We start from the raw sequence: 14,369 nt of genomic DNA, 5'->3' as shown, positions 1-14,369 counted from the left end.
GGGTCATTCTGTCTCTGAGCTACACCTCCAGCCCTATTTTATTTATTTTTTAAATTTTTTACTGGTGCATTGTAGTCATACATTTTAATAGAGTGCAAGATGGTAGAGACATACATGCACGCATCACCCAATTAGCCCCTACCCAGTTCCCGCCCCATTCTCTCCCCCTCCCTCCTTCTCATGTTTGGCTTAGTGACGGACTTTGATGTACATTATGAACAATAGAGGATTTCACTCTTCCCCCTCCCATCCCCTCAGGTCGCCTTATTTGCTTCTCTATAGTATCTCCTTCTTTGTCTAGAGTTCCTCCTATAACTCATTTTCTCCCTAGTTTTCCATATTAGGGAGAGCATCTGATTTCTTATTTTTTGTGAATGACTAATCTCACTTAGCATAATGTCCTACAGTTCCATCCATTTCCTTGTAAATGACTAGTTGTGTTTTTCTTTATGGCTGAGTAAAATTCCATTGTGTACATATCCTACAGTTTTGTAATCCATTCATCTGTTGATGGACATCTTGGCTGGTTCCACAGTTTGGGAATTGGGAATTGTGCAGCTATGAACATAGATACACATGTGTTAGTTTGGTAGTTTGTTTTCATTCTTTTGGGTAGGTACCCAGAAGTGGCATTGCTGGATCCTATGGTGAGTTCATTCCCAATCTTCTGAGGATCCTCCATATGGTTTTCCAAAGTGGTTGTGCTAATTTGCAATCCTACCAACAACGTATTAGAGTTCATTCCCACTTCTCCACATCCTTGCCACCATTTTTTGTTGTTTGTGTTTTGAAGTTGGAGTTAGGTGAAATTTCAGGGTTGTTTTGATTTGCATCTCTCTGATTGCTAATGATAGCATTTTTTCATGCACTGATTGGACATTTGAATTTCTTCTTTGGTGAAGTTCTATTTAGTTCACTTGCCCTTTTTTTTTTTTTATTGGGCTATGTGTTTTCTTAGTTGCTAGGGCTTCAAACCTGCAATTCTTCTGTATTGGCCTCTCAAGTTTTTGGTATTACAGGTGTGTGCCACGCCTGGCACATATGTTATTTTATAACTAGGGGAAAACAACAACTGTATACAGCGTTTGTTTCCGACAAATATCAAGGCATGTTTTGTAAGCTGTGTCACTGAATCTGTGCCTGGGAGCAAAAGCCCAGGAGCTGCCAGTCAGTATCTTAGAAGGGGGGCTTTGAGCCAAGGCTCAAGGTTGCAGCCTGAGAGCAGTTCTGAGATTTAGTAACCTTTGTAACTTCACCTGCTTTTATAATCTTTTTTTTTTCAAGTACTGGGGATGGGAACCCCCAGCCCCATTATTTTGCCTCTTTATTTTTGAAACGGTTTCACTGAGTTGTGAGGGAACTCCCTAAGTAGCTGAGACTGGCCACGAATCTGAATCTGGATCCTCCAGTCTCTACCTCCTGAATGCTGGGATTACAAATGTGTGCCACCATACCAGGCCTTAACCTTCATTTCTGAGGTCGTGTGTATGTGTGTATGTGTGTGTTTAACATAATGAAAACCCATAAAAATGAAGGGGTCAGGCATCCTTATCTTTGGAAAAGAACAGAGGGTGGATAGAAACAAAGGCTCTCGAGTTCATTGCCAGTTTGGGGGTGGCAGACAAAGAGGCTCACCCTCCTACCCTCCCCACCAGAGGTCTTCCTTTCCTTTTTTTTTTTTTTTTTTGGTGGTACTGGGAATGGAACCCAGAGGCCTTCTACCTCCCGGCTATATTTCCAGACCTATTTTATATTTTATTTGGAAACAGGGTCTCACTAAGTTGCTGAGAGCCTCACTAAGTAGCTGAGGCTGGCTTCGAACCTGTGCGATCCTGTCTCAGCCTCCCAAGCACAGGAATGACAAGCGAGTGTCATCACACCCAGCCTTCCTCTCCTTTTTTTCCAGGCAGAGGCAAGCATGCTCACACATCCCAGCTGACTATTTAGATATTTGCCTCCAAGGCTGTAAATAATATGCTCCCATTTTAGGCTTTGCTGATTAATGTGCTAACAAAAGAGATTTCATTTTCTTTCAGAATCCCTCAATCTCAGCACATGGGAGAAAACTTCTCATTCTCCCAGCAGAGACCCAGGCTTCAGTGTTAACATTATGGTGACCATGCAGCCATTCAGAGCTAAGTCACAAAATTCTCTTCTGCCCAGATTTTTGTTTTCCCTGGAGTTACTGTCTTTTTGTTTGTTTTCAGCTATGAATTTATTTTGAATTCTAAATATTCTATCTATGGTGTAAATTTCTTCATAAAACTTCCATTCACATCAGATTGTCTCTCAGCTACCTCCCTAGCGTCCTCTGACTGGATGCAGTCTGGAATGATTGCTGTCTGCTCCTGGTGCTCAGCTGTCATCTGAGATGCCCTTTACCCTCATCCTGGGAATTCATTTTGTGTCAGTTCTCTGTTGGATTTCTTGTTTCCATGCTGCCCTCCTCCTCCTCCCTCCTCCTCCTCTTCCTCTTTTTTCCTTCTCCTCTTCCTCTTCCTCCTCCTCTTCCTCTTTCCTCCTCCTCCTCCTCCTCCTCCTCCTCCTCCTCCTCCTCCTCCTCCTCCTCCTCCTCCTCCTCCTCCTCCTCCTCCTTCTTCTTCTTCTTCTTCTTCTTCTTCTTCTTCTTCTTCTTCTTCAAATATAATTTAGTATTTCGCCAAGAGAGAATACATAGGATGAAAATTTTGTGAGACTTTGCATGTATAAAAATAGCTTGATTTTATTTGCATACTTGATTAATACTTTGGCTGGGTATAGAATTTTAAGTTGTAAATAACTTTAGATTGGAAATAATTTTCTTTCAAATTTTTGAAAACCTTATTACATTGTCTTCTAGCTTCCCATAGGATTTCAGAAGTCCAAAGCTTATATATAACATTTCCCCTCCTACCCCAAACCCTGGAACCTAAAAGGGTCTGCTTTATAACTTCAGTGTTGTAAATTTCTGATTATATTTCATGACTCAAGTTTATTTTCATCCATTGTACTTTATGTTTAATAGTTCCTCCCAATATGCAAATGCTTGTTCTTTAGTTGCTTTGAGCTTCTTTCTGAAACTCCTGTTATTTGCATGTTTTACTTTCTGGACTCGTTCTCTAAGCTTCTTATCTTTTATATCCTATTTACATCTCTGTGTAATTTTGTTTGTTTGGGGGGAGGAAATCATATCAATTTTATCTTCTAAGCCTTCTACTCAGTTTATTTCTGAAATCGTTATGAGCATTTTTCTCTGAATACAGTATTCCTCTTTATGCATATTGTTCTTGATTTATTAATGCAAAATCTTTTATATCTCAATAATACAACAAAAGTGATGTTTAAAAAGTTACCAGCTCTTGCAGAAGTTACTTTTGTCTCTTTATTTGGGTCTTTGTTATCCTTCTTCCCTTGATGGCTGGTGAGACTGTGATCATGTGCTCATATTTAATACTGAGGTCATAAAGGTTGACTAGACGTCTGGAAGAAATCTTGTTCACCTTAGCATGATATCAGGGGTCACAGTTCACACTGTAGTCATAATAAATGACATCATGGGTTTGGGGTATAGCTCAGTCAGAGGTAGAGTGCTTGCCTAACATGCACAAAGCCCGGATTCAATCCCCAGCACCACGAGGGGGAAAGTCATCATGATGTGGCCGGGGAAGCCCAGTTTTTAGCATCTTTAGGTGCCTCCTCACATTTTGTCATATTATCTGGAAAAGAATCTTCCAGTCTCTTGCCTGGAGGGAAAAAGCCCTGGCTAGAAGTATTCTGAAAACTGTTTAGGACTGTGGGCTGAAAGTTTGAGTGTTCAGTATGCACACATTGAATAAAATACCCCTGTATTTATTTAGCGTGGAAACTCACTTCCAACTCTGCCTGTTTTCTTGTAGCCCGGAGACCTTGTGTTTTGCCTTTTCTAGAGAACAAATCTCTTGTGTTTTGCCAAGATAGGGGAAAGAATGTCATCTGGACGGTGCTTAAAAAGGACGCTAAACCTGTTTTCGCTCCATATTTTTCCCTGCATTGAGAACCATTTCCTGAGACTTTTTTTTTTTTTTAGAATATTGCCATTTACCTCTTGCTAACATAAGACCCTACTTTCCCAGGGCTGTCAAACCAGTTACTGTTCTCCATCTGCTTTTCAGCAGCCCTAATTTTGTCACAATCATTTCCTGCTTCATTCTCTTTGTCCTTGTCAGTTATGTTTCTAAGATACTTATTGTAAGCCGGGTGTGGTGATGCATGCCTGTAATCCCAGCGCTTGGGAGGCTGAGACAGGAGGATTGCACAGGTTCAAAGCCAGCCTCAGCTACTTAGTGAGGCTCTCAGCAACTTAGATCATGTTTCCAAATAAATTATAAAATAGGGCTCAGGGTGTAGCCCAGAGGTAGAAAGCCTCTGGATTCCATCCCCAGTACCACAAAAAAATAAAAGAAAATATTTATTGTAGGGGCACTGAGATTGAGCCTGGGGGCATCCTGCCTCTGAGCTGCAAGCCCCCTGCATTTCCTATTCTTATTCTGAAGCAGTGTTTCTCTAAGTTGCTCAGGCTGTCCTCAAACCTGTGATCCTCCAGTCCCCTTCTCTGAGGTACTGGGATTGCAGATTGTACCACCTTGCCCAGCCTAAAACCTAAGTTGAGTGGCGTTTCCAGAGAAAGTGAATGTGCTGGCATTTTTATCCAGAAGTCGGTGTTTTTCTTATTTTTTTAGGAATTCAATATATATCAAGAATATTCAATTTTTGTCTTTATTAATTACACTAAACCTTTCTGGTGTATCTTTGGTTCTGATTAATATATATTTTTACCATACTAAAGATTTTATATTTCTATGGTAAAACTTGCCACTTTCTGCCTAAAAAACTGCTATTCTGAGCATCATTTGTAGAATAAGGCATCCAACTCCTCATTAAGAATCATGATTTTATTAATCTTATGCAAGTTATTATGCATACTAGGAGCTACCGGTACTTTATCTGGTTGGGCATATTTTTCCTCATTACCTTTTCCTCAAAAAAAAATCTTTCTAGATTACTCCAATTTTTTATTCTTCCAGGTTAATTTTCAGAGCATTTTATTAAATAAAATGTGGGGATTTTGATAGCAGTTGCATTACATTTATAGATGATAGTTGGCATCTTTATACTATTGGATGTTTTTCAAGGAACGTGGTCTATGTCTCATTGATGCAAGTTATCATTGTGTTTGGAATGTCCAATACATTATCATTGTATTGGAAGTTTGCTTTAAAAATATCCCAAGTTCATCTATAATGTGGGTGTGTCCTCTTTAATATTTTGTGAACAGAGAAAACCATTTCACTTGCTTCTTATGGGGCAGGGAGACATTTCCCTTCTTGTTGTAGGACTCTGTACAGGCCTGCTATTGTGCTGGGTTTTTTTTTTCTTTTTTTCTTTTTTTTTTTTTTTTTTTTTTGGTGGTACTGGGGGTGGAACCCAGAGGCTTTCTACCTCCAGGCTATACTCCCAGACCCATTTTATATTTTATTTGGAAACAGGGTCTCACTAAGTTGCTGAGAGCCTCACTAAGTAGCTGAGGCTGGCTTCGAACCCATGCGATCCTCCTGTCTCAGCCTCCCAAGCGCGGGGATTACAAGCGTGTGCCACCACACCCGGCTTGTGCTGGGTTTCTGTCTATCATCATTTAACTGGGAGACATCCGTTTAGTCACAGGGTGTGTATCTGACAGTGTCCGTTATCCCTTTTACCCTCTGGGCAGTTGGGTCCTGAGAGCCACTCTTCTTCCCATCTGAAATTTCAGCTTGGGCTGAGGATGCGGCGCCTACCTCTGTCTGAGATACTGGACTCCTGTTCTTCCAGCTGCTAGGCCTGAGGCTCCCTGACCCCCACACCTGCTCATTTCTCAGTCTGTGCAAAAGAGCCACTGAGTCTGTAGATCTTTGGACATGATAATTTTGCAAAAGACCTCTCCATTTCTTCATCTTGGATAGTTTCCACACTCTTCTCTCCACCTCCTTATGCTTCTTGTGAGGTGACTAAGAAATTCAGAATCCTGGAAGTCTCTGCAGGATCCCCACTGCTTCTGGTTTCATGAGCCAAGACTGTCATCATGGAGAGAATGTACACCGCTGTGGATCCCGAGCCTCTGAATCAATGTCACCTGAAGTGCCTGTTAGAGACACATACCTCTCTGGACCCTCCCCCAAGCCCACTGAAAGGTCTGGACCCCTCGGGATTCTGGAATTTTAACAGAATCCACAAATGATTTTTATGCACATTTATGTTAGGGAATCAAAAGAGGCCAGGAGAAGGTGTGAAGGAGGGATCATTGAATGATGGTCTCCTATTTTTTGTGGCAGTGGATCATAGACTTAGGATGGGTAATTGGTGAGGTCATCCATCAGGTTCTGGTTTGGAGGGTAAAGCTTGTGGTGGGCAATCAAGAATTTATTCTTCTCTGGGCATGATGGTGCACACCTGTAATCTCAGTACTTGGGAAGCTGAGACACGGAGATCGCAGGTTCAAGGCCAGCCTCAGCAACTTAATGAAACCCTCAGCAGCTTAGCAAGACTCTGTTTCAAAACGAAAAAATAAAAAAGGGATGGGAGTGTAACTTGGAGGAAGAATGCCCCTGGGATCAATCCCCAGTTTCTTTTTTTTTTAAATTGCTGCTCAGTCACCCTCATCACTGATGCCATTATTTGATATTTGCTCTAGACTGCTGCTGAAAATGTATTTATGTGCATTCCCTGGGCACTCTAATGAAATCTGTAGAAAGTATATTTGACATATTTTTTGTTTTGTGTGTATATACTAGGGATTGTATCCAGGAGCTCTCTACCTCTGAGCTACACCTCCAGCCTTTTCTTTTTTTATTTTTTTTTCACAAATAGGACCTTTTATATGTCACTATTGAAAATCTGGACTTTTAAACAGATTCTTGGACTGGTGGTTCATATCCATCAGCTCGCTCGACTTTAGCACCTGTCTCATCCCCAGTAGTTTTCTAGAACTGCTACCTTCACCATGAAGCTCCATTAGTTTTCCCAATTCAAACTTGGGTTTCTGCAGCATTTTTACTTTTTTAACGAAGACGTCATGAAGAGGATAAATAGACTGGCAAGCCTTTTCTATGTCCTTCCCACTGCTATCTGGAATCAACTTATTGACTACTTTTTTTAAGTCATTTGTCTGCACCTCCCGGGTCATGATTTCTATCATCTTCTTCCGGATTTGGCGGACCTGTTGGTGCTGAGCATAAGAGGTCTGCCATATTTGATTGTTGCATTTTTTAGTAAAACCAACACAGAAGAGATGCAGCAAATAACCATCGGTAGTCTTGACATCAACATGAGCTTCAATCATAGTCTGCCATTTTTTGACCACGGAACACATCTTGTCCCGCCTAAGATCCAAGCCATGGAAGTTAGTCAGGCGGTTCTTACCCTGAACGTCCTCAGTGATTAGCTTGAATTTCCTAAATGCGACTTCATCATTCTGCAGATCAGCAAGGCTCTCTTCAAACACACGACCCTTGAGGCCATCAGATGCGATGTTAGTTCCTTGAGTCCTCGTGACTAGTGTTTTCCCAATATTTCTTATATTGAACATGGCCGGGGCTTTCACATCATACCAGTCCTTCTTAGAAAATGGATCAACCACTTTCTTCTTGGCTCCCTTCTTGCCGCCTTGAGTAAGGCGCTTGTTCTTGCCGACCGCCATGGTGCCCCTGGGAGAGCTAAAAACCTCCAGCCTTTACTCAAACTTAAACATTTAATTTTGAAACAGAGTCTCACTAAGTTGTTGAGGGTGGCCTTGAATTTAAGATCCTATTGTTTCAGCCTCCCGAGTACTGGGATTATAGCCACAAGCCACAGCGCCCAGCCCTGTCATGTTTAGTTTTTCTACAAGTTGCCATGGGAACGCTCCATTCCTTCATTGCCCAGCTATCTCTTGTCTTGCACGGGGCCTTGTGGACTCCTTTGAGATGTGCAGACCCAAGCTGGGCAAATCTATAGGCTCGAATTTGTGTCTTCTCAGATCCAAGGGGGCTGATCTGCATTTCATTTCCTTATGCTTCTGGAATGGAGAGAAGCAAAGGGAAACTATTGGTGATATGTGGAAGAGGAAGAGCCCATGACCAACTCCCCATCCACCTTTGCAAGGTGGGACTACAGCCTGAACACAGGCCCAGCCTCCCTCCTCCCTGAGCCCAACCCAAGACCTTAGCATTCCTCCCTTAATCTGTTCCTCCTTAACGTAAGGGTGGTGAGCAAACAAGTGCAGTGTGGTTTACAAAGCACACACTTCTCATGACACCCTTGAGGTAGGTAGGATTATTAGTCCTGCTGTACAGAAGAGGAGGAGGAAACTCAAGTATAGAGGGCTGAGGGGGCTCACCCATTTCCCACTGATTTTTTATTTTTTTGTATTGGGGATGGAACCCAGGGACATTCTACCTCTGAGCTACATCCCCACCCCTATTTTTTTATTCTTTATTTTGAAACAGGGTTTCACTGAGTTGCAAAGGGCCTCACTAAGTAGTAGCTGAGGCTGTCCACGAACCCCATCCTCCTATTTCAGCCTCCCAAATGCTGGGATTACAAGCATGTGCCACCACACCCGGCTTATGCCACTGAATCTTGCTTGCTAAGTGTCTGTCTGTCTACCTAAGCTGCCATGACAAAGAACCATGGGCTAGGTGGCTTAAACAACAGAAGTGTGCTTTCTGGGGCGGAGTGTCCTCACTCAGGGTGCCAGCCTGGGTCAGGCTCTGGTGAGGGCTCTCTGCATCGGCCGACATCTTGACGTGTCCTCGTAGTGGACAGAACTCTCATCTCAGAAGGACACTGATCTCACCATGGGGCCCTTACCTTCACGACTTCATCTAAGCTTAATCACCCCCAAAAGGTTCTACTTCCAGGCCCTATCATGTAGGGGCTAAGGCTTCAGCACATGAATTTCGGGGGAGACATTAACATTTCATCTATGACATTAAATGACTTAGACATCCACAACGTTAAGTCATTTTGTTAACTGGAGGCTGTGTTTACAGATAGTCCATTCCAGAAGCAGCAGAGTATCTACCTGCTAGGAAGAAGATTCCTTGTGGGTGGAGAAGTCCTGGGTCTTCAGCAATTGGAAGGCCTCAGGTGATGTCAGACGTCTCTTGTAGGCACAGCTTCCAGCCGCCGATTCCTGAGGCATCCTGAAATCAGAGGTCCTAGTATACCTCATGATTGCCTGCTGTGAGTGGGCACTGGGATTCCCGTGTGATTCTGTGCTCAAAGAGACAAGAGTGTCAGTCAAGCATGGTGGAGCACACTTGTAATCCTGGTACTTGGGAGGCTGAGACAGGAAGATCGCGGTTCGGGGCCATGCTCAGCAAATTTGCGAGGCCCTCCGCAACTTAGTGAGACCCTGTTTCAAAATAAAGAATAAAATAGAGCTGGGAGGTATAGCTTGGAGGTAGAATGCCTCTGGGTTCCATCCCTAATACAACACACACACACACACACACACACACACACGAGACATGAATCTCAAAGGGGGAGTCAGATGTATGAATAAATCATTGCAGACAGTGTAGTCGGTGTAACACCGTGGTTACAGTCTGAGTGACACAGCAGCAGAAGGAAAGGGATATTGAGTTTTCCTAGGAAGTCAGAGAGGCCGTCACTTGACAGATGCCGCAGAGTCGGCTGGAGGTGCAGATCGGGGTGGGGGAGACCCACGGAGGGCAGGAGTGTGCTCAGTTTTATTGAGCACCTACGATGTTTTGGGCAGGGCGGTTACCATGGTGAGCAAAGTCAGACACGATCCCTTTGCCATCTCAGGACAAACATCCCTTCTTCATCCCTGTCGTCCTAAATGGGACAGTCCTCCCTGTTACTTGCAGAACACCTCTTACCGCGGAGTTTGCACCTTGGCCCTCGCTCGAGAGTTAGCTTCTGCAGGCAGGGCTGGTGGCTGCCTTTGCTTGTCCGTCAGTCATGCCCGAACGTCGTGTGTGCCTCCTGGATGGCAGGTTGATGTGCTAGACAGAGAAAGCAGAGCTTCTTGCTCCACTTCCCCTAGGTCACCAGACCCCCAAGTCATCCCTTTTTCTGTTGCAAAGCAGCGCAGGAGAGCTCAGGGAAAGGTTGAAGCGGGACTTTCCAACACTTTCAGGTTAGGTGTCCCCATTACAAGGGCCTCAGTGGACTACAGAGAGGAAAGATTGCAGCTAATCTTTATCATAAATTCCGTAAGTACTTTGCTCTTACGGCCAACCCTGGCATTGATTGTTCTTTAACAGAACACCTGATTGTAGCTGACCTCATGACCCAGACTTCCCGGTCGGGACTCTGCCACCTGGTGCTTCCCCTGCTCCCGTTTCCTCCTACAGCTCCCCGCCTGAAGGGTCCACGAGACCATGATATGAAAACACGGTGCGCCTTGAAGTCCTATGCAAACGTGGATGTTAATATTATCCCCAAGGACACATCTCTGTGGCTTTGGCAGTTCCCCAAAACCAGTCCTCTCAGACTCCCGAGATATATTTCTGAGCCTGCGGATTTTGGCACTTTACCTCTTCTTGGGGAACGTGTGAGTCATTGTTGTGAGGGAAAGTGATGCCTTCTTTTCTTCAGACGTGAGCACACGGCTGGGATGCTGGAGGGAGGAGGAAGAGCCTGCCCATGTGTCTTTGGGGGCGATGAGGGGGATTTGCATCCAGATCCCAGCCCTTCTGAGCTCAGAGCAGCCCTTTCTGAGGGTTACACAAACCTGCGTGCCCATGAAATAGGGTGCGGGGTGGGAGAAGGGACAGGTGGAAAATGAACATGGAGGGTCCTTGCTGGCCCATCACATATTGGTTAACTCCCCTACAGTCCTATCTGAAACAAGGCAAAGCATGAGTAAGTAGGTAAATAACACACAGCACACCAGGAGTCCTGAGGTTAGGTGGAGCGCTTCTTCCAAATCAGTGTTAGTACTCTCTCTGTGTGTGTGTGTGTGTGTGTGTGTGGTGCTGGAGATGGAACCCAGGGGCATTCTACCTCAAAGCTACACCTCCAGCCCTATTTTGTTTGGAAACAGAGTCACACTAAGTTGCTGAGGCTGGCTTTGAACCTGCAATTCTCCTGTCTCAGCCTCCCAAGTACCGGGGTTACAGGTGTGCACCACCATGCTCAGCTGTGTTAGCACTTCTAACAAAACAAAAAACAAAATGAAGAATGAGAGAGAGAGAGAGAGAGAGAGAGAGAGAGAGAGAAGAGAGAGAGAGAGATTGATCTAAAATAGACCCTAGATGACCCTAGATAGATGATACCAGATAGGTGATTAGATGATACTAGAAAGATAAGCTTAAAAAATGATTAGTAGATAAAGTAAAAACAACTCCATCCGATTAATACTTGTGAAACCACACAAAGAGAGCTGGGGATTGTGTATTAATCTTAACCCTTAACATAGATAGATACTTCTATTTTAAGAACAAGAACAAAAGAAATAATGAGCTGGGTGTGATGACATTCACCTGTAATTTTACTACTTGAGAGGCGTCCAGACAGGAGGATCTCAGGTTCAAGGCCAGCCTCAGCAACTTAGTGAGGCCCTGTTTCAAAATAAAAGAAGAAAATAGGGCTGGAGGTGTAGCTCAGTGGTAGAATGCCTCTGGGTTTTATCCCTAGTACCATACCAAAACAAGAAAGAAAGAAAGAAAGAAAGAAAGAAAGGAAAAAGAAAGAGAAAGAAAGGAAGAAAGAAAGGAAGAAAGGAGAAAGAAAGAAAGAAAGAGAAAGAAAGGAAAGGAAAGAAAGAAAGAAAGAAAGAAAAGAAAGAAAGAAAGAAAGAAAGAGAGGATGATGGACAAAGAGGGGCAAAACTAGCCAGGCATGGTGTCGCACGCCTGTGATCCCAATACTTGGGAGACTGAGATAGAATGATCACAGGTTCAAGGCCAACCTCAGCCACATAGCAACTTAGTGAGATCCTGCTTCAAAAACAAAAATATAAAGCCAGGTGTGGTCGTGCACACTTGTGATCCAGGTACTTGGGAGACCGAGACAGGGGGATTCTCAGCAAGTAGTGAGACTCTCGTCAACCTAGCAAGACTCTGTTTCAAAATTTAAAAAGAGTGGAGCATCTGGGGGTGTAGCTCAGAGGTAGAATGCCCCTGGGTTCAATCCCCAGTACCAAAAGAAATAAAAAGAGGAGCGCACTAACGCTGTGAAGGGTTGAGGGCTGAGGGGCTGCTGCGGTCCTCAGAGCAGCCCAGGCGTGTGGATTCCAACAACACAGAAGGGAATGGAGGACAGAAAACAAACCCTGGAGGACCCACCTGCAGCATATGGGATGCCAACAAGTCCATACTGTAGCATCTGTTATTTATGTTGTTCAGAAGGAACATTAAAAGACATTTCCTGCTGTGGCCTACCTTCTCAGGAAGTACCTGCACACCCCAGGGGACAGTAACATAGTGAAGGTCAATGCTACTTACTGAGCTTTATTTAAGAAAATACTTTTATTGGTGCGTTCACAGTGGTAGTCACTACCCGCACCCAGCACCTGGCGGGCTCTCCCGTCTCCCTCCCGCTCCCTCCTTCCCCATACAGGGTGCTGAGACGGGGTGCTGAGACGGGGTGCTGAGACGGGGTGCTGAGACGGGGTGCTGAGACACTGGCGTTCTCACATGTGTACACAAGGGCGATGGGAGTGGTTCCGGGTGAACACATACTGAATTTACATGATTCATCCTCACCTTTGCGCTGGGGCAGAGCGCCGTTACAGTTATTTCACCCAGGAGGATGCTGAGGCTGGTAGAAGTGGAGCCGCACTCCCGGGGCCCCGTGTGATCAGTGGGGCGGCAGGTTTGCTGGCGCCGCAGGTGGGTGAGGACCCGGGTGGTGAGCCCGGAGGAGGCCAAGCGGAGCACACCAGCGCCCTGCGGCTTCTCGCCTTCCTGACTGGGGCCCTTGTCTGTAAAGTGCCAAGACCAGCCCAGCCCAGACCCGTTTCCCAGTGCTCCTCCAGGCCTATGCTGCTGTGAATTTTTCTAACCAACACTCCATAGTTTACATGTCAAAAGGCACATGAATCATCATAATAATGGATTATGCTCCTAGGCAAAAAAAAAAATTTTTTTGTAGTACTAGGGATTGAACCCAGGGGCATGCTCCGAGTCACACTCCAGCCCTATTTTTTAGTATTTTTATTCTTTTTTTTTTTTTGAAACAGGGTAAGTTGCAATGGGCCTTGCTAAGTAGTTGAGGCTGTTTACAAAGTGTGATATATATATATATATATATATATATATATTTTTTTTTTTTTTTTTTTTGGTGGTACTGGGGGTGGAACGCAGAGGCTTTATACCTCCGGGCTCTATCCCAGACCTATTTTATATTTTATTTGGAAACAGGGTCTCACTAAGTTGCTGAGAGCCTCACTAAGTAGCTGAGGCTGGCTTTGAACCTGTGCGATCCTCCTGTCTCAGCCTCCCAAGTGCAGGGAATACAAGCGTGCGCCACCACGCCCGGCATGTGTTTTCATTCTGAGACAGGGTCTTGTTAGGTTGCTGAGAGTCACGCTGTTTTGCTGACACTATTCTTAAACCTGCGATCCTCCTGTCTCAGTCTCCCAACCTGGGATTATAGGCGTATGCCACCATGCCTGGCTATTTATTTATTATTTACTTATTGCATTACTGGGGATTGAACTCAGGGGTGCTCTACCACTGAGATACGGGTGGGGGCATAGCTCAGAGGTGGAATTCTGTGGGTTCAACCCTCAGTAATAGATAAATAAATAACTAAATAAATAGGGTTGAGGGTATAGCTTGGAAGTAGAATGCCCTTGGATTCAATCTCTAATACAAAAATTTAAAAAGTATCCAACTTGGTAGGCCACTGGGACAAAAGTAACCCAAACCCAGGGCCCCTGTCCGCCCCATCCTCCTCCATTCTAATGCCCAGAGCAGACAGACCAGGTAACCTCGGTGTCCTTGAGCCCTCTTGTGAGCGGCACTTTGGGTGCTGACTTATAGCTTGGTTTGAAGTGGGCAGGCAGGTGGTGGGCATGAAGGAGGTTCTCAGAGGTTCTCAGAGGCTGAAAGAGAAGCCAGCTGGGTGGGGTTACACCTGAGAATGGCCCTCAGACCTGTCCTATTTGTGGGTTAAGAGGGCACCTGAAGCCGGGCACGGTGGCACATGCTTATAATCCCAGCATTTGGGAGGCTGAGACAGGAGGATCTCAGTTCGAGAATAGCCTCAGCTACTTAGCGAGACCCTTTGCAATTCGGTGAGACCCTGTTTCAAAATAAAGAATAAAAAATTGGGCTGGAGGCGTAGCTCGGAAGTAGAATGCACCTGGGTTCCATCCCCAGACCCACCAGGAAAAAAAAAAAAAAGCGCCTGAAGGCAGA

The 14,369-nt window shown here is 44.7% G+C and overlaps 1 protein-coding gene and 1 pseudogene across 2 annotated transcripts in view; one reads left to right on the top strand and one right to left on the bottom strand.

The window, feature by feature from the left end:
• The window catches only part of LOC308266849 (solute carrier family 23 member 1-like), a gene marked incomplete at its 3' end in the record, with an annotated part of 52,134 nt that overhangs the window by 15,265 nt on the left and 22,500 nt on the right, over positions 1-14,369 (top strand). The gene's annotated exons all lie outside the window — the stretch shown is intronic.
• On the bottom strand, positions 6,897-7,690 carry LOC308267359 (small ribosomal subunit protein eS1-like; annotated as a pseudogene). Its single transcript has one exon. The product of its transcript is annotated as a small ribosomal subunit protein eS1-like (transcript).

This window comes from Muscardinus avellanarius (assembly GCF_963383645.1).
Source record: "Muscardinus avellanarius genome assembly, chromosome: 9".
NCBI lineage: Eukaryota > Metazoa > Chordata > Mammalia > Rodentia > Gliridae > Muscardinus > Muscardinus avellanarius.
The sequence above is the reverse complement of the archived record's forward strand: the minus strand, read 5'-3'. Positions and strand labels throughout refer to the sequence as shown.